Source organism: Sciurus vulgaris, assembly GCF_902686455.1.
Source record: "Sciurus vulgaris genome assembly, chromosome: 5".
NCBI lineage: Eukaryota > Metazoa > Chordata > Mammalia > Rodentia > Sciuridae > Sciurus > Sciurus vulgaris.
In genome coordinates, this window is record NC_136465.1 from 109,962,634 (window position 1) to 109,989,753 (window position 27,120).

The following is a 27,120-nucleotide window of genomic DNA, read 5'->3' on the forward strand; positions in this document are numbered from 1 at the left end:
GTACTTTAGAAAATAAACTTATAACACAGTCAATATGTAAATTAATTATGTTAGTTTAAAATATGTTTGGGGGTGGATATAGCTTAGTGTTAAAGCTCTAGCCTAGCATGTACAAGAACTTTGTATTCAATCTCTAGCACCACAGAAAACAAACAAAAAGTAGACACACACACACGTGTGTGTGTGTGTGTATTTGAGATGGAATTTGGTTAAATCATTGCCAAAACTTGATAATGTAAGTTTGCATAAAATAAGTAGTAAAGTCAAGCAAGAAGATTGATTTTTCAATAAAGTACTGAATTTACCTAGTCAAATTCAAACACTTGCTGAATGATATTTTATAATTTTCAAAGACCACTAATATTCAGTCCCTTGATGAACCTCCTTACTAACTGGATGGATTAGGTGAAAATGACAAAGAAACAAGATCACGGGAGGCAAGGAACTTACATCATACACTTTTTATTGGCAAAGCGAATTCAAGTTCTCTGATGCCCAGTTCAATTCCCTATCTGCATCAGCTAAAAATACCAAAAATAAAGTCTAAATACCTGAAATAAATGTCTATAAAGACAAATGTGTCTATAGAAAGTACTTCCCTCAAAATTCACAGTTTTATTTTAACTTCTTAAATGGTCAGCTGTTCGTTTCCCTTTTCTTCATGGCTCCATATCACTAGGTTTGAAAGAATCAAAACACATGTAAACATCTGTCTAGAGCAAACATAGTGAGTTTCCTGGAACCTCTAATGAGGCACACATCAGTGGGGAAGGGAAGGCCAGGCTGATAATATTATGTTTATTTTAGCCCTTTGCTTAGTTTTTGTTTCCAGGCACTGGACTGAACGTAGTTTCCAGAGCCAGAAATTATCATTGTTTATGTATCTGAATTTATTAATATTCTGCTTTTAGAAATTTTTAGGTACAATAGATTCCAGGAGTATTTTAGGAACCTCTAAGTGGTGAAATTTAAATGGCAGTTCAGTGGAAAGCCAGCTAACACAAGTGCCAAAGAACGATTAGTAAAATAGACTTTTGGAGGATGTAAGAATCTTCTGGCACAAAGTGTAGTGTAGGTGCTTGCTAAAGTTAATCAAATGAATGAATGAAAATACCTTAGTCCCCAGATCTGTTCCCCTGTGTACCCCATTCACAGATTCAGAGTGGTGACTGAGCCACTATTAAAACAGTGGTATGTGGGTGTGTGAAGTTTGTAGTAGATGGAGAAAAAGAACAGAGAAGCAGATATTCCAAAAACTATTTGACTTGGCTTTATGCCACAGCAAACAGTCTTGCCCTCTCCAAGTAAGGCTTGCCCCCTGCTCTACTGTGCAGAGGAAGCATTTGTTTTGGGGAAGTAGTTCACATGCTTTGGAACAGTTGTGCCACCTCCTACGGTCACAACTCTGCAGTCCCTGCAGTTCATGGTCTTTGCTGGAAAGGCAGGCCTAAGTGACCCTGATCCCACCTTGCATCCCCTTTGCCTCACTCTGAGTAGCCAGGGGTAGACTCCTGGACAGCAACATCAGATTCTCTCTCATGATTTTGATCATGTTACAAGATTACAAGTTACAATCAGTGGTTGTAGACCACAGCTGAGAACCCCGTTCAGTGAGGGCCAAGGTTGGCATTAATGCAAACCCAAGTCCCACACAACCAAACCCACTGGAAAGCAAAGTTATCATCAGAGGAAGCCAAAATCTATGGAGAGAAGAAATTAGACATGCTTTTAAAAAGCAGAGGAGAGCTGGGGGTGTACGTCAGCAGTAGAGCACTTGCCTAGCAGGTGCAAGTCCCTGGATTTGATCCCCAGCACTGAAGAAAAAAAAAATTTAAGACAGCAAAGTCAAAGAGAAAGAGCCAAAAACAGAAGAAAGAATAAAATGGAGAACCGAGACTGACCAGCCTGAAATCTGGCTTTCTATTTCCTACCACTGGTCCTCTGAATCCAGTTGAACTTTGTTTCCTGCTAATGGATGTCTGTAAAATTGCCATCTTTATCTTTACAGTGAATTCCTCTTTTAATTTCAGTTAATTGGAGTGAGATTTGATTCCTAGCAACCAACAACCTCTGTTGAAGGGACTTCTTCCTCTCCTTGGGTACCTGGTGCTTTGGTTCAGCCCTTCTCTCTCCTGTTAAGAAAGAAAGACTCTGAAAACACCCACACTATCAAATACTTAGTCTGCTGACTCTTCCAGTAGCTTCTTAGAAGAGCATAATAGTGAGAAGACCACACGAGACACTAGGGAATAAAGACAGTTCATGATGCCATGCTTTGTCATCACTGTGATGTCTTTAGGAGAAGCACCAAGCACCTCCTGTTGTCTCAGTAGCCGACCACACACTCTGCCTAAAAGGACTGCTTCCTATCACACTTAAACCTTTCCCCCCTGTTTCACACACCACCTACTGCACTACCTCTTTTATCAAATCATAAATGCTTTGAAAACAAGAGTGACGTCTACATGTCATATACCAACACCTCCATTCAGTGCCTAAGAGTTAGGGTGTCCTTTTGAATGGACACATATCCTGCATATAATCTGATCTGAATATTCCAAGAGCTTTAGGTCCGATATGCAGAAACCTTCCTTTCCCCTTTACCACTCCTTCTGGACTCCATCCACCTTTGAACTTCTATGAGCTCTGCTAGAATTGTTTGAAGCCCATGAGGAAGATAAGAAATCATTATCAGTATTTACTTAGCCCGGTGGTGGTGGGAGATTAGAGTTGACCCAGTCACATCTATAAAGTGGTGGTTAAAGGCGCCACTATCTTTCTGGGCCAGCACACCCTCCCATTCCATCTGGGCCACTTCCAACCCAGGCTGCAAGATCTATCCCATGTCATTCACAGAGTTACCTTTGCGATGGAGACACAGCTGGCAAATAGCCCAGGACCTATAGGGCAGAACTGGGTATGGGAGCCTAGAGTGCCAAAGGCCCATATGGTGCAGTGTCCAGCTATTCACTGGGAAGAGGCCATTCTCACAGACTCAATCTAAGGCTAATGAGGAAAGAAAATAAACTTAGAACTACCCATAGATACCGGTTTAGAAAAATGATTTTCATTCATAAAAGACTGCTTTTTATGACAGACTATCATTAACATATTCTTTCCCTTTTCTGTATCATTACAGACAAGAGTAATATTCAGAACACTGAGAAGTCATATACAAAAGTAAAAGAAAATGATGTTTTGGCATGCTTGGTTCTCTACCATCTTATGTTCTTGTCTTTTCTGGTACAATAGTAGGATTTATTTGCTAAACATTCCAATTTTGCAGAATGAGTCATTGTGAAGGTAGAACCAAGCTGAATCATTCATCCTTCTGTCAATCAGTATCCTTGTTTTCATTTTCCTTCTATACACTTATCATTGCACTAGAAAAGGTATTAGGAATGCTTCTATTTCAAGCACCTCTTCCTTATTTGGTTTGGTTCACATGTAGTATAGTAAAGCTATCCTTAACCTTGTGTTGGTTCACCTTCCTATTAAAAATGCTGGTTTGGAAATTTGAGTCAGGCACAATCTTCCAATTATCAAATCTCGTACCTTCTATATGGGGGGCAAGTGTTATCTGGAAAAGTAGGATGGAACGGTCTCCTCTGGTCTGGAGAAAGACCAATAAGACTGTGGATTCTGATGAGTCACCTATTTACCTGTTTAAGTAATATTAGTTTTGTTTCAAATATGAAGAATCAAGCTTACTCTATCCCATCTGATAGTCATCTAAGGTATTGGGTTCATTATGATATGTTATTTTGGGGGGCACATCTTTTACTATTTATACCAGATACTTTCAAGAAAAAGAAGTATTGATAGTAAGAAACAAAATAGTACTTGTAGCCAAACTGATTTGGGATGGAGGTCAGGGTATGGGCAGGAACGCTTGCTCAGGAGTCACAGAGCTGAACACTGGTCACTGTGAAAGCACCATGAGGTGAATGGCTGCCACTCATTAGGTTTCCATGTGCTTCCGTGTCCCCTTCAATACGAGGAGTACCTGTTATCTCATTCTAAGACTCATTTACTGACCAGTTTCTCATTGTTCATCATTGGACACAAAACTTACAGCAAAATCTTCCCAAGTATTATGCATTTAACAATCCACTGTTCAGCAGTCATTACATTTTCAATGAATAATCATCATAAGCCCTTTGAATCTTTCCCATTTTAACTAAATCAGTGGAGAAGACTGTGAATTAAAGGCAAAATTTGAATTTACTCTGTATTATTTCTAAGATAAGAACTTGGAGAAATAATTTGTCATACATAGTAGCTTCTCTCAAAAACCCAGTTATCAAGAAAGTAAATCAATCGTACCAAGTTTTCCTTCAAATACATCCCTGTTGCAGATTCATAGGCTACCTATGTTAAAACATGTGGTATGGGGCTGGGGTTGTGGCTCAGTGGTAGAGCGCTTGCCTAGCACACATGAGGCACTAGGTTTGATCCTCAGTACCACATACAAATAAATAAAAATAAAATAAAGGTATTGTGTCCACCTACAATTAAAAACAAATTTTTTAAAGAAAAAAACATATAGTGTACTAATATAACATTTCAGCATCATTAGTTTTTCAGTACTCAAAATCATTTCAATGCTTGGGAAAATCTGGTGAGCATTCTTACATGTGAGCATTGGATAGAATGTATCAAAAATATAAGTATGTTATATAATTTCTGGCATGCTTTGCTATTTTTATTTCAGTTTCACATCATGTCTTTTTCTGTAATAATAATGGGTATAAGGATCATAGATTACATTACCATTCCCTCACCACCCAGCCCCTGGACTGTGTCACACAGTCTTCCAATCAAGGTGTTGTCAGTCTGTGAAGAGGTTTCATGACATCAGGAGGAGAGTCTGGGTGTCCTTGCAGGATCAGTGCTTTATAGCACTAGGTTGAGAGGACTTTTCCATTTGAGGTCAGAAATAATTGACTGTGGTCAGTTTCATATGGCTCAAGCTAGGGAAGTTTGGATTTGCTTTCCAGTCCTGAAAGTCACTTGTGTATCAGCTCAGGCCCATTACCTAACTGCTGAGTCTTGGTTTGTGAAACGAACATAACATGTACTTTGCAGGGTTGCCACAAGGCTTAGCAATGACATGTAGAAGTATTCTGTCCAGAAGTCATGAATGTTCAAGAAATAATTAATAATAGACTATTATTATCCATATAAATAAGTTAGAGAATTTCCTTACTTTTTTCTCTAGCAATTTCTGCATATATGTCAGAGATGATGGTTGCTATGGGAAAGAGGAATGGAAAATGTGTTGGGCAAACAAGATTTTTAAAACCCCAATAGCTTTATAGGCCTTCCCCTCCTGTATGCTCTGGTATGTCCTAGTAAGGTCAGATAAAGTTTGACATACTTGGTGAAGTATCTAAATAGAAAATGTACTGAAGCGAACCAAGAACAGAGTTTAAAAAAAAAAAAAAAAATCAAAGCCCTGAGCAAACATTCTGAACTTTTGGCAGAGGAATTGGGCTGCCTGAATCCCCATGACTCTTTGAGTTATTAATAGTGACTCATTTTGCCATATTTTGAGCAGACATATATTTATATGTCATGCAGTATCTGTGTGTGGAGACTTTCAACGCTTGACGGCCTTCTGGAAAAGTGCGTTATCCTGGGAGAAAGCGGGATCAAGGGGGACCGTCTTGTCATCTATGCAGCACCTACTGCACTGTGCTCGTTAAATGCCACGGGAAAGATGGGTGCTGCAGCAAAGCCTGTATCGTGGCTCCCATCTGCTCTGCCAGAAGCCACGATGAACTCAGGAGTTGCACAACAGTAGTAATTCGCAGCTATTTATGACCATTTTCATAGCGAAAGGTCTAGATTAGAAGGATGTGTTTACATACCAAGCAGCAAAACGGTTCCATGAATCATTCCCACAGTAACTTTTGGTCAAACCAGTCAACCGAGTAATGAAAAACCAATCAGTGGTCTTGAAGCTGGGATGAACAGACCTCAGAGTAGCCTCCACCTTCAGGATGCTCTTCTGAATCTGAGATGCAATGGACTCCCACCCCAGCGTGGAGCTCCCCCATCCTCCCCGCAAGCCAGGCTCACAGCCCGTAGTGGCAGGTAGAAGAGCACCTGTGCACATCATTAAGAAAACATATTTTTAGCACATGTTTATTTTCTCCTTGTCATTGCTCCGTTATGTGACTTCAATTAGTGACCCCATGACTCATTTGCATCGAGATCAGTAAAACCCTTTCATTTGTCCATTTAAACTGACTTGAGGTTTTAGTTAATTATCACTTCCTGTCAGCCTGAAGGTCAGACTATTTCCTTTCGTTTCACTCAGCAGTTAATCCCTTCATTAAGGGCGATGGGAAATGAATAATTAAACATGTGCCATTTTCATAGTTCAGGTAATGAGAGGCCCTCAGGTCCCAGAGGATGCTCTCAGAGAAAAAGTCAGGGAAGTGTTGAAGACTCTACCTCCGGCAAACATGAGAGTTCCCATCTGCCTCCACTAAGGCCCTTTCCCTAAAATGAAGCAAGGTGGAAATAGCAGTTATGGGACTGGGCTCTGACCCTCACTAACTGTGTGACTTGGGGAGAAGCAGCTCACCCCTGACACTACAGATTTTCTCCATTATATAATGGGAATTGTGATTGGAATTAAACTCAAGAGTGAATGAATGTACTTTCAACAGTGGCTGCCACATAGTAGATCAGTGAATATTATCACATGGGCAGTCATCTTCTTAGTGCTTGTGGGTATTAGGCCTGAACCAAATATCCACTTGCAGGGTGTTCATATGTTCACTGGGACAAGGATTAAGGGTAAATTCTGTTAGTCACTGGAGAAAAAACAGAGGTAGCCATGTCTCTAGGGTAATAAAGAATTTAACTGCTACCAAACTTCTGCTGGTTACTCTAACAGGTTGTTTTGTTTTGTTTGTTTTGTTGAGGGTGGAGGCTATAGGCAGAAGAAAGACAGTAGATGGGATCCAGAAGTAAGGGGAAGCCACCCACAGCAGCTTCTACTGGTGCAATCCAAATTCCTTCCATAGAAGCCCAGTCCCATTGCCTCAGCTCTCCCATTGGTTCTCCCTCTGAGGAGAAGCCAGCTCACTCGGACCTCTCACAGCTCCCCCTGTGCTGTGGGGACTAGTCAGGGTCCCACCTTATACTCTGACTCCTGTCTCTTCTGTCTTCTGATTGTGTTTAGGGGGACTTTAAGCTCATGCCAACCAAAAATAGACTGAGGAAGAAATACCTCTGAGTCTACCCTAGGTCATTTCTTTTGTCATGTCAGTCAGGAAACTGCACAAAGTAGGGATGCCCGCCTTCAAGATGGAGTTCAGAGAAAGTTCTTTAGAGGAAGGGGGTGAGTGTCTAAGCTGAGTTTGGAAGGAAGATTAAGGCTGGGTTGGCCATTAGAAGGGAGATGTTTCAAGTAGGTAGGTTCAAGAGCAGAATTGGAAGGGTCTGGGATGTGCTTAGTACGAGAAACTTGTGAGACCAAAACAGGCTTCGTAGGGGAGTGGCAGTGGCCAGGGCTGCTGAGAGCCACAGGAATGAGAGCGAAAAGGTTGGTCTAAGCTCTTGGACTTTATCCTGCTATCAATACAGATGATAGAGGGTGGGTGCAGGATTCTAGAGGGAAAGAGTGTAGTACTGTGCAGGCAGAATTGGTAGGGAAAGGCTTGATGTGGGGGAGATTAGTTAGGAGGCCAGGTCCTGAAATAATGGGAACCTGGGAATGAAAAGGAAAATACAAAGAATTAGAGGAGCAGCTCTATGATTTTATGCAAAATGGGTGGAAGCCATTGCTCAGAACTGAGACTTAAAATTTCTTCTGCATTGCTTTACCTCAAATAGTCAACCCTAGCTGGATTTTTGTGGGGAAAATATTTTGCCCTTTTTAGAAAGGTTCTAGTAAGAAGTAGCTTTGAAACTGCTCGTAGAAGAATAAAAGTCACTGGGGGAGAGTGAACAAAGTGTGAATGATTGAAGAGTGACTGAGAGCACTGATGTCTTTCAAAAGAACATGCACGTGAATTGATGCTCAAGGTGACAAGCAGACTCACAGCTGCATTTCCCATCAGTATGGAGAAATACTTTCTAGATCATCCCACAAAGAGGAGAAAAATAGTATAATGATGTAGTTAACAAATCGTATAAATTTTTAATTGAAAAAAAATGTATCAGAAAAATAAACCTGGAGAACTTATATATCCTTTTATCATTTTATAGCGGAACGACCCGGATAAAATAGTGAAGAATCCTCCTGAGTCCCCAGCCCATGAGTATTGGATCTATGACCAGAAGGTAAGTGTTTGGACTCCCAGTCCAGTGTGCTCTTTTTGCTTGGCCACAGAAATCCAGATGGACCATTTTATGACTGAATAGAAGACTGGTGGTTTGCATTTTCTCCTTCTAAAATCAAGAATTTTTTTTTTTTTTTTTTTTAGATAAATTTGTCTAATTGCTCCTTACTGCATTAAATTTTCCTGTTTGTTAAATTAAATCATTAGGTGTGAGGTAATCCTTGTGTTGAAGATAACTTCATCCAGGGTGTGAGTTGTATAGTGGGAAGGAAAGGCCGTGCCTAGGGTAAGCACGGACCTCTAGGCAGCCCTTGGCTCCCTCAGACCAGTCCTCTAACCTGCTGTTCAGGGTAAGGTGAATTCCTGAGAAGCATCAACAAATGCCATCTGTGAACCTGTATGGGTAGAAGTAGAGCCTCCTGCCAGCAAGTCCACAGGGTCTCTTGGTACCTGCCCCCGCCTGGGTAAGAACCCCTCCTCCACCTCTGAGGGGTCCCTTCCCACAGGGCACCCATTGACCTCAATTCCCTGTTCCTCCTCCACAGTTCCCCACCTATCCTAGCAAAAGTCTAAAACAGACAAACAAAAAAGTCTATCCAATCAGAGTAGGTTGCTTTTTCCTCCAAACCTTTTTTCTGTCCCTGTCTCCCATACGAATAATGGAGGGTTAGGAAGAGTAGGAAGAGGACCCATACATATTTAGGGGCCTGCTTCCTCTGTCGTAAGGCTGCAGCCTTCTCTCTGAGGCACCTTCTCCCCCAGACCAATATGCTAAGAACTTACACTGGAGAAGGGACACCCCAACACCCACCCTAGGTCGCGATAGACTGTTTTCATTTCAGTGATGTGCCCAGACTCAGACACAGGAAGCTTTGATCAGGGAAAGCTGCAGAACTCAATTAACGGAGGCTTAGACAGACAAAGTGTTCATAAAGCAAGAGCCTGTGCATCTGAAAGGCTGTAATTTTTAACACAACCCATAACGTGCTCAAGCAGGGGAATTTTCATTAGGATGTTGTTCCATTAACAGGCCACTTAAGAGACCTATCTGGATGTCTCTGGCCTGATGACATTTCCATTTAGAAATTGGGTCGAATAGAAATACAGTGATGGGTGGTAAGTTTCTCAGGCTCAGTCCTATCCTTTATTTAATACACAGGTCAAATCTGTCTCCAAACTTTTAAGTTTTAGAATCAGCTAGAACTTTGAACCTTTTTCTGCTATGATCATCTTGAGTTTTTAATGCTTAGCTCATGAGACACTTATTCTTTGAAATTCCCCAGTTTCTGCTCTGTGTATTCCCTGGAAGGCCAGGAATGATGAGGCTAGTTGGATCTTCTAATTCTAGGCATTCATCTCATTTTCTTTTTCTTTCTTATACTGTTTCTTCACTTATAATTCCTTAACTTCAGAATCATGTATGTATTGGATTTAGCATCAAGGTCAAGTTTGTTCTTTATTCAGTCATGTGCAGGGTGTGTTAGAGCAGCAATGTTCTGGATGCTGAGGAAATCAGAGTAAATTAAACCACTGAAGGTCCCTGTCCTTGTGGAATTCACGTCCTTGCTGAGCAGAGAAGTGATAATCAAATGACCACACAATAAATATATGATTAAAATTTCAATGAGTGAGATAAAGGAAAACATGGTTAATAAAAAAGCCTAACTTCCAATGGTCACAGTTTTATCAGTTGGAATTCTGTTTTTGGAAACTTATTTTATACTATTTAATAAAATAAAACTGATGATGTGGATTAAATAAAATAAATAGATGCTTTAGTTCTTAATTATGTATAACTATAGTGTCTATTTTTCAACTTCTGCCCCATACTCTTCCCCTTTCTGATGGTAACAAAGCTCATTTCAGATTATCAAAAATAACTGATTCAAAAGAAGGCAAATTGAATCTTTCTCCAGGATTTTTCTATTGGAGCCACTGAGTATTTTGCCCATAGTGGTAAAAGGGAAGGGTTATGGATCTGGCCTGCTACTGTCCATGACCATCCTTTCCTTCCTACAACTCCCCACTGGTACCTCCAAACTAAGACAGAACAAAGCCAGAACACAGATAGAGGCAGAGATGAGAAATCAGTAAGGAGAAACCTGAAGTGAGAGTTCAAGCTTCATATATCCCCAAGATCAGTCCTCTGTGGCTTATTCCCTTGTTGGAGTACAGGAGACTTTAAACTCCTATATCAGCTCAAGTGAGTTTGAGCCAATTTCTGTCATGTTGTGATGATGAGTCCACATGAATACAGAAAGCAAGCACTTAATGTTGTAAATATCCCACAGGGTGGATTGAGATTCATGGCTGGGATGCTGAGCTTATCTTAAAGTGAACCCACTCAAGTTCTTATTTTCTTGGTTAATTTCCTTGAAGCATTTCTCATTATACCATGTACCCCAAGTCTTTGTTCAAATTGGGTACAGGAAGTGTTACTGAATTTGCAAATTCTTTCTGTACTCAATATAATTTGCAAATAATATACCTGAATTGTTTTTTGGCAAGTCAGACATTTTTATTTGATGACAAAAGAATGAAGAGGGGAATCTCATGTTCTAAAGGTAACTTCTCCTTGAGCAGGTCTGGGGTCTGGATTTTATTAGAACCATTACAAGGGAGAGGGTGGAGTGTGCAAGCTGTCAGCTCTAGGGGCTTGGCAGATCGCAGTTGAGAGCAGGTGGTTATAGGTATCCAGCCTCGATTTCCATGAGAAAACAGTACCTGCAAATAAGCAGAACCGACAGAACACAAAGTTACTGGTAAGTTCCAGAGGGGAAGAGCTGTGTTCCTGGTGACAGGAGCATCAGCCTTGATATTCTTCATCACTTTTATGAAAGATTCCCCTAATGTTCTGATTGATAAATGCCTGGGCCAGACCTTTACGAGCTCTGCTTGTATCAGAGGCTGGGAGTCTTGGGGGGTCCAAGCCTCACCCATCTTCATGGAGCAGGCCTGTGGGGCAGGAGCAGCATATACTCTGTCACGAAAAGAAGGAAACTCTACTCTCCCTTTCTCTGTGGCATAGGGAGGGAACTAATAGAGAGCAGCCTTAAGGTCCTGAATACAGGAAGGTAAATTGAGGTGAACTTGTTCATGTTTCGCCCATCTTCCCAGAAGAAGCAAAAGGCACCCTGGATTAAAGTTAGAGCACTAGGGAGGACCAGGGCAGAAAGACCAGCTCACAGCAGGTGGTGGCACTGGCAGCAGAGGCCTCTTCCTCCACTGAATGTGCAGCTAAGGTGGCACAGGGACCAGCCTGCAGGCAGCTGGCAGTGACCCTGGCAGGGAAGCCTCAAGATTCAGGCTCAGCCTCTGGAGTCTGGGTTTGCCTCCCACACAGGAGCTCCTGCAGGATCTGCTCAGATCCAGTGTTCCCTGGAAGAGGAACTTGGAGGGAAAGTGTGTATTCACTCCCCATACTTCTCTTACAAAGAGATGAGACTCCCGATACAGAGAAATCAGAACTGTTACTGCCAACTGCCAGCTGAGTGTCCTCAGGAAAACCACTTAATCTTTCTGAATCTCAGTGTCCTCATATGTAAAATAGAGATAGAAATGATGATTACTTTATGGGGTTGATTGAGGACAAAATAACTATTTGAGAAAATGAAAAGCTATGCTGATCCCAGCAAGTACTCAGTAAATGGTAGAGAGACACACGTCCAGCAGCTGAGTGGGTGGGAAGGTTGCAATGGAGTGAAGACCTTACTGACTGCCCCGGCCATCATGATTTCAAAATGGGGTTCAATCCCCAACACCACCACCAAAAAAATAAATAAATAAAAGATGGAGTGGTTGCAATGGATGAGCCCAGTTTTCTCCAGTTTGAGAACCCTGAGATCTGCTGGTGAGGTGGGGACTACATAGGACAGGGGACAAAAGGCAGCAAGAGTAGCCCAATGCTGCTGAGCTTCTCAGGAGCCAATTCCAGAACTGCCCATATACTTCAAGCACAGACCTAAACATGTAGGTTCAACAACCTCGAAATAAAGTAACAGGAAGGGTGAAGAACAGCAAGTCTTTCCTATGACTTCCTTTCCCAGAATCTTTTGTACCCTGCACATTCCCGATATCCAGATTCTGTCTGGAAGCTCACACAATTCCCATTGAGCATTCCTCACATCTTTGTCCAACCTGGATCATCAACTTTGTACTTCTTGTTAATCAGATAAATTGTAGATTGATTCCCATTTTCCTGACCCCTGGTGAGACTGAGTGTCTTTTTGCATATTTGTTGATCATTTGCATTTTCTCTCAGGTCTCCATTACTTGATTTTTACAACAGAATGGAATCATCTTTGGGATCAGTATGAGCCCAGCATTCACTGTAGCCACTCCTCTTGCTTTACTTTGTTTACTTCTCTTCTTGAAACTTCATGCCTCTGACCAGTCTATTTAATTTTAGAAGTATATAACATGTCTGTGCACATACAGACCTTGTTTGTCTTCCTTTGGCAGATTCCTGACAATAGGTAGAACTCTTTTATCTTGTGGGTTCATCATGTCCAGGTCTGGAAGTGAAAACTAAAATAAACTTTCCGCTTTGTCTTCCAGCTCAACTCAAAATCATTCTAGGTTGAGTGAAAATCACCCAGTTGATAATACTTTATTACAAAAGAAAAAAGTTTAGCAAATTGGATTTAAGATTTTTAAATCCCTGCTTGTCTCCTTCTAGCAACCTTTATGGCACTTTCAGCAAATCATTTAGCTTTTCTTCCTCTGTAAGTGGGGGAAGGTAGGGGGTGAGGGTTGAGTGGGGTGTGTTGATCCATGTCAGTTTCTTGACCCTAGCTGCACATTAAAATTACTTGAAAAACTTTTTTTAAAAAAACCTTTAAGACTTTTTCCTTAAAAAAATAAAAAAAAAATTAATACACTCAGACCAGTTAAATAAGAATTGCAATATATTTTTTTTAAGTCTCTCAGCTGGTTTTCATGTGCAGCCAAGAATGGGCATCACTGAACATGATGATCTCTGATATTCCTTCTAAAGAACATCTCTGAGATTCTAAAGTATGTTAAGTTTGGACAATTTATCAAACGCTTCAGTAATTTTTAACCTGTTAAAATGGAGACTCTGTTTTCCCACACAGTGCAATGGAGTTTAGAACTGTCCTAAAAGGTCGACCAGGAGATTGCTGATAGTCAAAATTATTCGAGAATTTTCCCACTTTTCCTTATTCTTCTATGGTGTTCATGTCTCTAAATGAAACTTTGTAATGGACTTTTTTTTTTTTTTTTTAGCTGAAAAGTAGATGAATAGAGAAAGGTAAATGAATGAACAATTAGACATGTAAATGCTAACCCATAGTATAGCCAGCAATCACTTCTATCCCCACTCTGAGGTTAAAAATAAAAACACTGTGTGTAGATGTCAAGTGAACTTTGCAGACACTGTCAATAAAGATGAAAGAACAAGGGGGTTACAGTAAGACCCACTTCAGTGAACCATTTTTTACTCGGTAGTTATTCAGTTGATTAATTATGAATTATAAACATATCTCATCCAGGAAGTGTTTGATAGCAGTTTTTCATTGACAAGAACAACAGGTCTAGCATAGGAGCTGGCTCAAGTTTATTAATGGAGTATGATATTTCTGCTGAACATGGGACTTAGAACATTGTTGAAGAGTCAAAACCCACAAAGATACTGCATATTATTGTTCTTAAATATGTGACAAAGACCTTGAGTGCAAGAGAAGCAGCCTCACCTTGAACTTCAAGTGAAAAACGTCTGTCACCCTTCAGGAACTTCATCACTGAAAGGGTCTGACACGCCCTAAGAATCTGGTTTGATCATGAAAACATGAACTTCATTTTTAGATCAAACTGGCATTTTCCTTCAGGTGGTTATTGATCAGGCCCTTCTCTGCTGAGTCAATAGCAGACACATACAGAAGTTGGTTCAACGTGAAGTTTGATTTCTCAGGCCACAAATGCAGAGAACCACAAGGTCACAGCACCAAAGGTTTGAGCTCTTCGGTTCAAAAACCATATGTGGCATTAAAGAATGTACTGATGCTCTTTGAAGTTTGATTTATGTAACTTCAGATTTCAAAGAGAAATACGTTTCTCCTCCCACTGAATTCAACAGCTTTAGAAGTCTGATTTTTAAGCTGTTTTTTTAAAAAAATTGATTTTTGGTAGAAGTGAAGAGTCCATTAACGTTTGGGTTGTCTTGATAATAGAAGCCCAGGAATACTGTGAACCTCATGTTTCAAGGGCCTGTACAAAGCTACAAGGACACAAAGATGAGGCCAACCTCACTCTGCCCGGGAGTAGTTCACTTTCTTTTTAGGGGAACCAATACCTCCAGGCAAGAGGGTTGTGGAAGACAGTGTTCAAAAGGCTTCGTGATAGGGGGAACATCCCCATGATTTTCACTGACCCTCAGAAGAAATAAGTGCTTATCAGATTTTTAAATATGTATTATTTATTTATATACTTTAAAATCGTGATAATACACATAACACAATTTACCATCTGAACCATCTTGAAGTGTACAACTCAGGGACCCTAAATCCATTCACATGGTTGTGCTACCATCACCACCAGCCATCCACAGAACTCTTTCCATCTTGCACAACTGCAATGCCACACACACACTAAACAATAATTCCCCGTTCCCCTTCCCCAGACTCTGGCAACTACCATTCCACTCTCTGTCTCTGTTGACCCCTCTGACTACCTCATATAGGAATCATCCAGTACTTGTGGAATCATCCTTTCATGATTGGCTTACTTCTGTCTTCAGGGTAGATGGTTTTTTAAGAGCTAATACTTTGGAGAGTCTCATAAGCAACCAGTTGTACTTGATCTCGCCGAGGTAACCCGATTTGTTACAAAGCTTATTGGAAAGTGGTTTCTGGTGGTAAAGGGAGCTGATTAGATGTCACTTTGCACACAGAGTTGTAGGAAATGGGCATCATTCATGGATTGTCTGGACCCATCCGTGAGCCCCGTGAGCTCTCAAAAAGTGCCAGACCTGCCATTAGAACTGTTGGTGGAGGTCCTGCAGCTCTCCCACAAGGGGGCCAGGGGAGAAGGCCGCTGGCCTGACTCCGAGCTGCCTCCGGCCTGGTTCACACGCCCTCTGCATTAGATTACAATGCGTTTCACCATCTGGTGTGTGGGTTTAGCAGTCAGAATGTGAGAATCAGGCTCTCCGTGTTACATGTTGCTCTTATTTTATTTAACACTTGTTATATGGCCAATGCTGTGCCAAGCACAGCATAAAGCCTGGAATTATTTGATATACTCTCTATTATTCAAAGGATGCATCTGCCAAGCTTGCTTCAGGGGATGCCTCCCAGTCCCGTGAAAAGTAGCTTTATTTACTAATGCCTTTCGAATACAGAGTCTTGATGGTTTAAAGTCTGAAATCTGTACTGTAAAAGTTTTTATTTTAACTAAGTGCCATTTCAATAAGACTTGAGGCAAATTTCTTCACACTTCATTAAGTTTTTATTTTTGAGGAAAAAAAATATATATATCCATATCCCATGGTGTTTGTGTGGGGAACCAAGCAACCATGTGCACTGATTTTCCCTGACTTTATTTCACAAAATAGTGATTTTTAGCTGGAGGTTTGCTTGTGATTTAGATCACAATCTATGTGTTGGACCTTACATAGAAATTTGAGTTTTTCATAAGGACACGATTTCCAAGGTGTATCATTTTATTACTATGCTTTCCAAGGTTGTAATCCTTTAACAAACTCACATCACTTGCAAATATTTGTCATGCCCATAATACCTGCCTTTTCCTTATCACTTTAAAAGATTCGCCATTTCTCCTCTGGGCTCCAGGGAGTGTGGGGTTTATCCAAGTACTTCCTCCCTTCAGCAAGTAGACTAAAGTTCATTTCTATGGCAAAGAGCCTCAAGCTGCAGGCAACAGTAACAGCATCCTGGTCATGGAAGTGACAGTCATAGACCTGCCCCCTTGAACGTCCTGCTGGATGCAAAAGCAAATGCAATCCCATTAGCTGCTATCCTCCACTCTTGGGAAGTAATCCATTATCTGAAATGGACTCGTGGAACCACCTATCTTTAAAAGTGTACACAACCCCCTTCCAATTATTTGGGGATCTCTTATTCATTCATTCTGGGCCAAGAGGCACCAGAGAAGGTCCTTTTCTTGTCCTGAAGGAGTAAGGGAGAAGAATCATTCAATTACTACAAGTCAAGAAAAAATACATGGTAAAAGAGAAGTTTATGGGAATTCAGAAGATGGGTAGATTTCTGGATTTAGAAATCACAGATTAGGAATGAAAATTATACGACTTTTCTTGACCACGCGTTGGATAGCTCTGAATGCCTGACTTTGTGTTTTATGCTGCACTACTCCATGCTGATGACACTTTCTGCTTCATATCCCATTCCCTTATTCCACCCCACTCCACCTCCCCAAACAGGTTTCTGGCCACCAGTTTTTACCAGATTTGAATTGCCTCGAAATTTGTACTAAAAATTTGTGGGACATGCGTATAGAGAAATAGCCAAGGGTAGTCCAAAATGTGATTCTTTTAAAAGAATGTGGTTGAGAATCATACCATTTATTTGGAGGCTCACACTGGTGAAGCCCTTTGTATGATTGCATAATTCTTTCTTCCTCCTCTGGCTCCCACTGGGAAAGGAAAAACAGAAAATTTAAGTTTCAGACTTTACTCCTGCTATTGCTTGACCTACAGAGCTTTCTTTAGGAAAAGCACATGTTCCCATCCCGGAAGGCTTAAGGCTGCTGGCACCAAGACCTCCAGCAGGGATAGAGGCCTCCATCAAGGAGACCACCACCAAGTGCAGGCCTCAGGTGAGTCTTGAAGAGCTAGCTGATGCCTGCATCCAACTTTCTGTCATGATCATCTTACTCCAACACACAGAACATTTTTAGGACGTTCTACTTTCACATTTCCTGTTGTCCACTGAGCAAGGTTTAATAATGTAGTCTGGAGATGCAGGTAGGAAGGTTTTAAGACTATAGTTTTTGTTTTAATGACTCCAAAGTTGATATATTTTTCAAAATAATAATGAAAAAGTATATAAAATTAAACTCTAGTCTAATTCACTGTGTTCTGTCTAAATTATAATATTACCAATTTATCTAAATGTACAGAAAGTTCTACCTCAAAGTCTGGCACATAGGTTGTCATTAAATGCTTATATCAGTGCCTAAAGGAATGGTGGTCTTAGGACCTTGCCAAAACTAAGAGTGACTGGTTTCTCTGGATTGGAACTAATTTTGAATCTCTATAATAATGATGGGGGAATTTCAGACACAAGAATTAGCAAACAGTTCAAAGCTTCTTCTACAATATTAAACCAGCTTTGTACTTGTGTCTGTCCTTGATCTGACCTCTGCTGGTGTGGGTTCTTTCTTCCTCATCCCCCTGCCCCTCCTCCAGTGTTTTCAGACTATCTGGGCTCTCCGTTTTCTATGTTTCCAAGGACAAACAGAAAGTTTTGCCTTAAAGCTGTAGCAATGCTCATGAGGTGTAACTATAAACTGCTTCAAAAATTAAGGTGCTGTGAACACTTTATCTCCACTTTCCCTACCCTTCTCTTCTTCCTCTCCTTCTGGAAATTTTTAAAATTAGAATATAATCTTTTACTTTGCTGGTTAAAAGGTGGTATGGATTGAATCTCCTTATTCATCTAATGTGTAACTGTTTATTTTCTACATGATGAGATGATATAATGATTATCTATAGCAGATTGGAGCACCTTTGAAGATTGATGTGTCTGTTACATCTCCACATAGTCCTTTTATATGTAAATCATTTATGTGTACATGAAAAGCATTTATATACAACAATGTGAGTTCTGTGCCATGCTCTGATTCTAAGAAATTGTATTGATTGGTTTGGGGCACCTAAGTGCAGTTGAGCTTTTATTTCACATCAGTGAAGCGTTGCCCTTTAAATTAACTCACTGGAAACCTATTTAATAAGAATGATGAAAATTTTAAATATACATGGAATACAGAACCAGAAAATATTTCTGAATCAATTGCTCCATGATTTCTATTAGTACATTTCTTCAATGTTTTGTCTAAAAATAAGATAGTATTGTCATAAATGTTTCTACTTTAAAATGACCTTCACTATTAAAGATATTGTGCTGAGTCTACAAGATGCCAAGTTTTCAGAAAACAAATACAAAATTTTATAAATTGAATAGTTGCAGATACACCCCCAGTGTGATGTGTCTTGACTACAAAAGAGAGGTTGATAAGCTCTATCCACACCAATAATTATCAGTTCCCTTTAGAGAGTCTGTCAAAACACTTGAATTATTTCTAGTCTGCAAATAAGTCTAATGGAGCAAATGGTTTTTAGGTCACAGTTTGGCAAAAGGTGACATCTTTATCATGAAAGGAGTGAAGTTTGATTTTTGATCTGTGTAATAAAAATAGATTGGCCTATATTTAATATTTCTTCCAGTTCCAAAATTATAGAATTTTTATTTTGAGATTTTGATTTTCAAAATGTAACATCAGATAAGGAAATGAGTTTTATATTTATCATCTAAATTTCATCCTAAATAGTAAATAGCACATAACTTTAAACTTTATAATAGCTTACTACTGGTATAGAGCAAGCAACCAAAAAGTAGATAAATTAGACTTCATCAAAACTAAAAGTTGTTGTGTTTCGAAGGATGCTATCAAAGAAGTGAAAAACCATACCATAGAATAGGAGGAAATACTTGCAAATCATGTATCTGATAGGAGAGTATTATGATTTAGATCTTAAATGTTCTTCAAAGGCTTCTGTGTTGAACACTTGGTCACTAGCTGATGGTGCAATTGGGAGGTAGTGAGATCTTTAGGAGATAGGACCTAGTAGAAGGAAGTTAGGTCATCGGGGACCATGACCCTGGAGAAGATATTGAGACTCTGCCCTCCCGTCTCCCTCTTTTCTTCCTGGCCCTGTTGAAATAAGTAGAGCAGTTTCCTCTGTCACCATGATGTTTTCCTCATCACAGACCCAAAGACAATGAATGGAGCCAAAAAACATTAACTGAAACCTCTGAAACCATGAGTCAAAATTAATCTTGCTTCCTTTTGTTTCCCCCCTCCACCTCAGGTATTTTGTCATAGCAATGGAAAGCTGACTAGCACAGAGACTTATGTCCAGAATACATGTGAACTCTTAAAACTCAATAATAAAAAGATACATAGTTCAATTTAAAAAATAGTAAAAAGATCTGAATAGATATTTCTCCAAGATAGTTATACAAATAGCTACACTCACATAAGAATATGCTCAACATTATTGATTATCAGAGAAGTACAAATGAAAACCACAGTGAGATACCACTTCATGCCACCTAAGATAGCTAAAATTAAAAATGCAAATAATAAAGGTTGGCAAGGACATGTGATTGGAATCCTCATACAAAGCTAGTGGGAATTTAAAATGGTGCAGCCATTTTGGAAATAAATCCAACAGTTCTTTAGCTAAATAAGGAGTATCCTCATGGTGCAACAATTTCACTCCAAGGTATATACACCAAAACTTGTATGCGAATGTCTATTAGAAACATTATTAATAATAACCAAAAGGTGGAGACAACACAAATGTCCTTCAAATGATGAATGGATTAAGAAACTGTGGTACACTCATACAGTGGAATATTTTGCAGTCATAAAAAGAAATGAATTACTGTCAGATGCTACAACATGGATGAAGCTTAAAAACATTATGCTAAGTGGAAGAAGACAGTCCCAAAAGACCATATATTTTAAGATTCTATTTATATGAAATGCCCATAACAGACAAATCTATAAAGACAGAAGGTAGATTAGCATGTGCCAGGGGTGGATTTGGGAGCATACCTAAGGGTCTGGGGTTTCTTTTTGAGGTTATGAAAATGTTCTAAAATTGTGAGTTTCACATAACTGTGAAACATCATGAAATTGTACGTTTGAAAAAGATAAATTATATGTTCTGTGAATTATGTCTCAATAAAGCTGTTAAAAATAGATGAAAAAATCTTATTCTAGGGTTGGGAGTGAGACGCTCAGTGTTAAGGTCCTGGGTTCAATTACCAGCACCAATAATAATAATAATAGTAGTAGTAGTAGTCATAGTAAGGAAGAAAAATCTTATTCTTTAAACACTAGGAAGGCGACATCATGATGGTACACCCTGGAGGAAGGTTTATAGATGAGATTTTGGCAAGAGGCAGGTGCTTTTCCCATGGATTTGCAAGGTGCCTTTCATGGCTGTGAAATTTGGCACCTGCTCTAAAAATATTGACTCTTTAGAAACCAAACACTTCAGATTGTGTAAAAATTAAAAGCAAAATGCAGCCTAATGTAAATTGAGTTTTTTTATTAATTAAAAATATTGGAGAATTGTTTTAATTTCCTTTGCAACTTTTCTTCAATGTGTAGGAACAAAAACACATTTGACATCCTCTAATACATTTTTAATAAACTAACAATATGATTAATTATCTAATGAGAATTTTTTAGATGTTGACATAAGTTGTTTAACCTGCCTTAGAAAGCTCTGGCTAATAGGGGAAGTGGAGAAATGGGTTAGAACATCATAAACTTTGGCTTTTGTCCTAACTCTGTCAAAATAAGCAGTAAAAGATACTCCAAACTTCCCTTCTTCATCTGTAAAATGGGTATGATTGTAGTTCAGTTCTTATGAAGTTATAAAGGCATTTAGTAAATAATAATCACTCTAAATGCTTGTTATTGTTATTATTTTAAAGTAGGCATTCATCACTTGGCCTAATAAGCATCCTATCAGAGGAATAGATGCAATTAAGTGATTTACTCTGGTCCCTTCTTTTAATTTAGCACCATGGCAGATTAATGTATTTATACCTCAGAAAATTTTCTTCATTTGTAATTGCAGCCACCATGAAGTTTCCCTGAAGATGGCAGAAACAAGTGGATCCACATACATTCTTTAATCCAGAAATTGATATTTCATGTTATCTTGGTGGGACTAATATCATAATTGCTCACACTGCATTTTGTCCTGTTAAAAGTAAATAATTTCATTTTATTCTCAGTAATAGAAAATCATTAAACATTTTGCAGCCACTAGTCTCATAGTCAAGGTATATAATATGAAAGAGCAGGTTGATGAATCTTCTCTCTTTTCAACCTCTATTCTCTGCACCTACCATTCTTTAGAAAATGAGCATTTCCCCCAAGGCACCAAGCAACTTTTCTGTAGGCTGTACTAATGTCCTTCAAATCTGGAACACAAGAATTTGGAGAGGAGTATAATCTTTGGAGCTTGGATGAAAAATAATTTACAAATTTGTAATTCAGTTTTACATTTGATCAATGATAAATTTTGTGTTAATATTTACACAGATTAATTTTTTCCCCAAGGTATGGAATTACTCCTTTTGGTTCTTTTGTTCTTTCCCCTTGCATAAGGACAACAAATTGTTCCATTACCATTTATAGAAAGAACTATCCTTTCTCTAATGAATTGCCTTTATACCTCTGTCAAAATTCAATTGACCGTATACGTGTGAGTCTAGACTGTTTGGACTTACTATTCTATTCCCTTGATCCATTTTCCTATCTTGATAGAAATACTGTGCTGTTTTGATACTACTACTGCTTTTTAATATGTCTTAATCTCAGGTAGTACTAGCCCTCCATTTTTGTTCTTTTCCTTTTTTGACTACTCTAGGCCTTTGAATTTCCATATGAAGTTTAGAATCAATTTGTCAATTTTGGAAAAAAAAAAAAAACACAAATGCCTGCTGGAATGTTGAGATTGTATTCAATCTACACATCAATTTGAAGATGAGTAATATCTTAATCATATTGAGTCTTCTTATCCATTTATATAGTATATCTTTTCACATATTTAACCCTTAACTTTTGTAGGCAGTGTTTTACAGTTTTTTAGTATAAAGTCTTGCACAGCTTTTGAGAGTTTTATCTTTAAGTGTTTCTTTTTCTAATGGACTTGAATTTTTAAGTTTCAATTTCTGATTGCTCTTTGCTAGTATGTAGACATACAATTGACTTTTGCACTTTGGTATTGTATTCCAAACTTTGCTAAACTCATTTATTAGTTCTCATAATTTTAAAAGTAAATTTCATACAATTTTCTATATAGACAATCATATCCAATCTGCAAATATGTAGTTTTATTTCTTCCTTTACAATCTTTTCAAAATTTATTTAAAAGGACTGTTTTTTTCTTTTCTTATTGCATTGACTGAACTCTAGTACATGCAGTGTTGAAAAAAAAAAGTAGTGAGAGTGGATATTCTTGCCTTGTTTTCAATCTAACAGGGAAAACATTCAGTGTGTCTTTCATCATTAGGTATGATGGTAAATGTAAATTGTTGTTGTTTTGTAAAAACCTCTTCTTGATGACTTTCCCTTCTATTCCTATCTTACTGTGAATTTTTATAAGGAAGAATTTTGGATTTTGCTTTCTCTATATCTATTGAGATGATCACTGGTTTTTGTTTTCATTTGTTAATGTGGGTAATTACATTGATTAGTTTCCCAGTGTTAAAACAACTTTGCATTCATGGGGTAAACCCAACTTGTTATGAAGTGCTATTCTATTTATATAATTTTGGATTCAATTTGCTAAAGTTTTGTTAAACACTTTTGTATTGAGTTTCACAAAGGAGATTGGTACACAAGATTTTCTTTTCTTACAGTGTCTTTGGTTTTGGTATTAGGATAATGCTCATCTGCTTGTTGAGAAGTATTCATTTCTCTGTAATTCTCTTGAATTTTGTAAAATTGGTATTTTTTTTTTCTTCCTTCAGTATTTGGTCAGATTTACCACGGAAGCTTTTTGATCCTGGAGTTTTCTTTGTTAGAAGATTTTAAGTTCTAACTCTATTCCTTTAACAGTATAGGGTTATTTTAATAATTGCATCAGTGAAATTCCACAAATTCTGATGCTTTATTTGCATTTATAGTTTGTTTGGAATACTTAATAATTTCCCTTGTCTTCCATTACTCAGGGGCTATATCAAAATGTGTAGTTTAGTTTCCAAATATTTGTGAATTTTCTAGATATTTTTTCTGTTATTGATATATTTTCTGTTATTTGTATCTCACAAAAGAGCATACTTTGCATGACTTAAAACACTTAAAAGTTATTTAGATACATTTTATGGCTTAGAATATTTTCTACCTTAGAAAATGTACCAAGTGTGCCTGAAAGAATAGGTATAAGATTGCTCTTGTTGGGAGTTCTGTAAATGACAATTAGGTCAAATTAGCTGAGGATGTTGTTCATCCATCATATATTTACTGCTTTTCTGAAAAACACAGTTCAGTTATTGAAAGAGTGCATGTACCATTTTGCATCATGATACCTTTTAATGTTTAATTAATACTTTATAAGAAAAGGATGCTGTGACTGTCATCTGGAAGATGTATTATCATTGATGCATGAGAGCATCCTTCATTAATAGCAGTAGCATAAAAACAGTACTTGAAGAAGTTGTTCTGTAAATTTAAATCTTGAAATGAGAAGTGTAAGTTTTTGGCTGATATGCCAGTTGGCAGTTTCAGTCAAATCAGTCTATGAAATGATAAACAAGGGTCCAAATACTAATAATAGTGCTTGTGATTTTAACTTACTTTTTTCTTTAGTTGTAGAAAACTTTCCTCAAATAAAAATGTTACCAGGCGCTTAAACATGTATAATGCATAAAAGTGTTTTATCTGTTTAAAAGTGTTGTGAATGGAATTGGAGTGAAATAAGCCAATCCCAAAAAGTCAAAGGCCAAATGTTTTCCCTGATAAATGGATGATGATATATAATGGGGGTGGGGGGATAAGAGAAGAATGGAGGAACTTTAGATTAAGTAGAGGGAAATGAGAGGGGGGAGGGGGTATGAAAAATGGTGGAATGAGACAAACATCATTACCCTATGTACATGTCTGATTACATGAATGGTATGAATCTACATCGTACACAACCATAGAAATGAAAAGTTGTACCCATTTGTGTACAATGAATCAAAATGCAGTCTGTTGGGCTGGGAATATAGCTCAGTTGGTAGAGTGCGTGCCTCGCAAGCACAAGGCCCTGGGTTCAATCCCAGTACCGCAAAAAAAAAAAAAAAAAAAAAAAAAAAAAAAAAATGCAGTCCGTAAAAATAAAATATAAAAAATTTTTAAAAAGTGTTGAAGGCACAAAGGTTGGACATGGGCCATTTTTACCTGGATTCTAATTGCTCACCCTCATTCTGGGCCCCATTCTCCTTCTCCCAGAGATAACCCATGAGGCACCTCTGCCAACACCTAAGACACCATGGAAAACATTGAAAACCACAGATCTGCTCCAATACACTGATAAACAGAAAGGTGATCCCAAATACTCACTGGAGTAGAATGGTAAATAGATTTCAACTCTTGTGTCAAACATATAAATTGGCAAACTGACTAAAGAACTGTTTGAAAATTTTTCTGAAGTCAATTCCTATCTCAACAGAAAAAAAATAAGAATATGCTGGGTATGGTGGTGCACACCTGCAATCCCAGTGACTTGGGAGGCTGAGGCAGGAGGGTTTCAACTTCAAGGCCAGCCTGGGCAACTTAGTGAGACCCTGTCTCAAAATAAAACAATAAATATGGTGTGGGAATGTAACTCAATGGTAGAGTATCCTTGGGCTCAATCCCCAGTACCACAAAAAATAGGTAGATAAATAAATAAATGGAATGAAAGAATATGTTCAATTATTGATGTCTGTCAAGGATTCCAGTGTTATGCTTTTGGTGTTCCTGGTCTTGAGACCAATCTGATATTCAGATCTAGTTTCACATGATATCTGCTGGGTTGAATTATGTTTGATAAATTAGGAAAACTATGCAATGAAGTCAGTGAGGCTTTTCCAAATTGAAGTCAACTGAGAATGCTTATTGGAGAGAGATTTTTATAAGGACACCTGGGAAAGCGAGGCTGTGCAGGAAGCCATCTCAGAGTCTCCTTGCAGGCACATCAGTCATCCTGGTGTGCTGGCAAAGGATCCCGAACAGCCAAGCACTGCTCTCTCCTAGTGCTTTGCTGTTGTTTTGACTCAGCTTCTCTCTTCTCTGACAGCTTCTGCCTTGACAAATTCTAATTCTTCTTATCTCAAGTCTCCTGCTTTTTTTCTGTATGTCTCCCTGCTACTTTCCTCTATATATACCTCAAGTTCAAACTCCCTGCAGAGAAAGTCAACCTTCCAGAATGGAGTGCCTACTTGGGAAGAATTTTCATACCAGGTTCCTGAAATGCCACTTGACAGCTGATAGAAAGTTTCCTTAGATCAGGTGCCTACCCCTAGTTCAATCACCTGGGCTAAGGAGGTAGAACCACAAGGTACAGAGGATAGAGAAGGGACCCAGCAGGGAGCAGTGTACTTGTCAGATGTGGGCATGGCCTGACCAAGACAGTGATCTTCAACAGTGTAGTGGACACTGACTGGACTTGCTTCCTATCAAATGGAGAGCAATTTCCTTTTCACCAGCTAACACTGTGGTTTTCAAACAACTCTGCCCAAAGGAGAGACTCCATAGTACATAGGACTCAGAGCTAGGTATGCCCAGTTTTCAACCAGAGCAGTTTCATTTTATTCACTTTTATTTATTGGAGTTTCAAATAAAATTTCACTTGAAGATGACATTCTACTATTCAAAAATAGTTTAAGTGCCACTGAGCCGGGGGAGCAGAAGAACATTTGGATAATTTCTTTTAAAGGTAGAGCAGTACTTTTTAAAAAGAGAAGTACTGTTTGTTTTCAAATAGTAAAAGTTAATAAGACACACAATGAAATATAAGATATCCCTTAAATATATTTTATCCAGTTTTCTGTAAAAATATTGGGGAAGGGTAGACAGGAAAATCAAATAAGGTTATTTCACAACTTTATTGTGATAGTCTTCATCTTTAATGCTTTACATGTCCTCATGGAAAATTATTTAGCTGTGATTGTTCATATATGCTTGATCAGTAGGATCAATATTTTGATAATAGCAATCAGATTGTGGGCTGGGTTGTAGCTCAGTAGTAGAGCACTTGCCTAGCGTGTGGGAGGCCCTGCAAAACAAACAAAACCCCAAAACAAAAACAATGTCAGATTATAAATTTGTGAGTTAAAATAACATGTCATTGGGGCATTTATGTTTGACTCTGTTCACAAACATAGAACACTGCCACATCGGGGTACAAGTCATATTAATTAGCTATTTATAATGGACTGAGATGCATCACAGAAATCGCTTGTGTCTTATATGTTAGGTCAATGCATAATTGTATTTTATCATAGGAACTATATTCAATATGCTCAGTCATCTGCCAAGGACAGTTTTTGAAAACTGAAGACATGCCAGACATGGTGGTACATGCCTGTAATCCCAGTGACTCAGGAAGCTGAGGCAGGAGGATGGCAAGTTTGAGACCAGCCCCAACAATTTAGTGAGATCTTGTTTCAAAATAAAAAATAAAAAAGGACTGGTAATATAGCTCAGTGGTAAAGCACCCCTGGGTTCAATCGCCAGTACCAAAACAAACAAAAATAAACACTGAAGACATCATGATGGTATTTATAAACCTGAATTACTTTTATAATTGAGGAACCATATTCTTATTCAAGAAGTTGGAACATCCCAATATCTACCACTTACTTAAAAACTGATTCATCCAATGATAATGTCAAGCCACCATCACCTTCTGGCTCAGCAAATAAAACTATTGAAACACTATTAGCATCCCACTCCGAGGGCTAAGGAAATCTACCCCTAGTCCAGGGGTAGACCCCCAGGGTCCTCCTTATTAATGCAAGGACATTTGGTACTTTTCAGAGTCTCC

At 38.6% G+C, this 27,120-nt stretch overlaps 1 protein-coding gene across 6 annotated transcripts in view; it reads left to right on the plus strand.

Moving 5' to 3' along the window:
* The window catches only part of PCED1B (PC-esterase domain containing 1B), a 276,290-nt gene that overhangs the window by 15,999 nt on the left and 233,171 nt on the right, over nucleotides 1–27,120 (plus strand). For all 6 annotated transcript variants that reach the window (XR_013763781.1, XR_013763782.1, XR_013763783.1 and 3 more), the window contains exon 2: nucleotides 8,227–8,301. The gene's annotated coding sequence lies outside the window, so the exon portion shown is untranslated. The remainder of the gene's footprint in view (nucleotides 1–8,226; nucleotides 8,302–27,120) is intronic.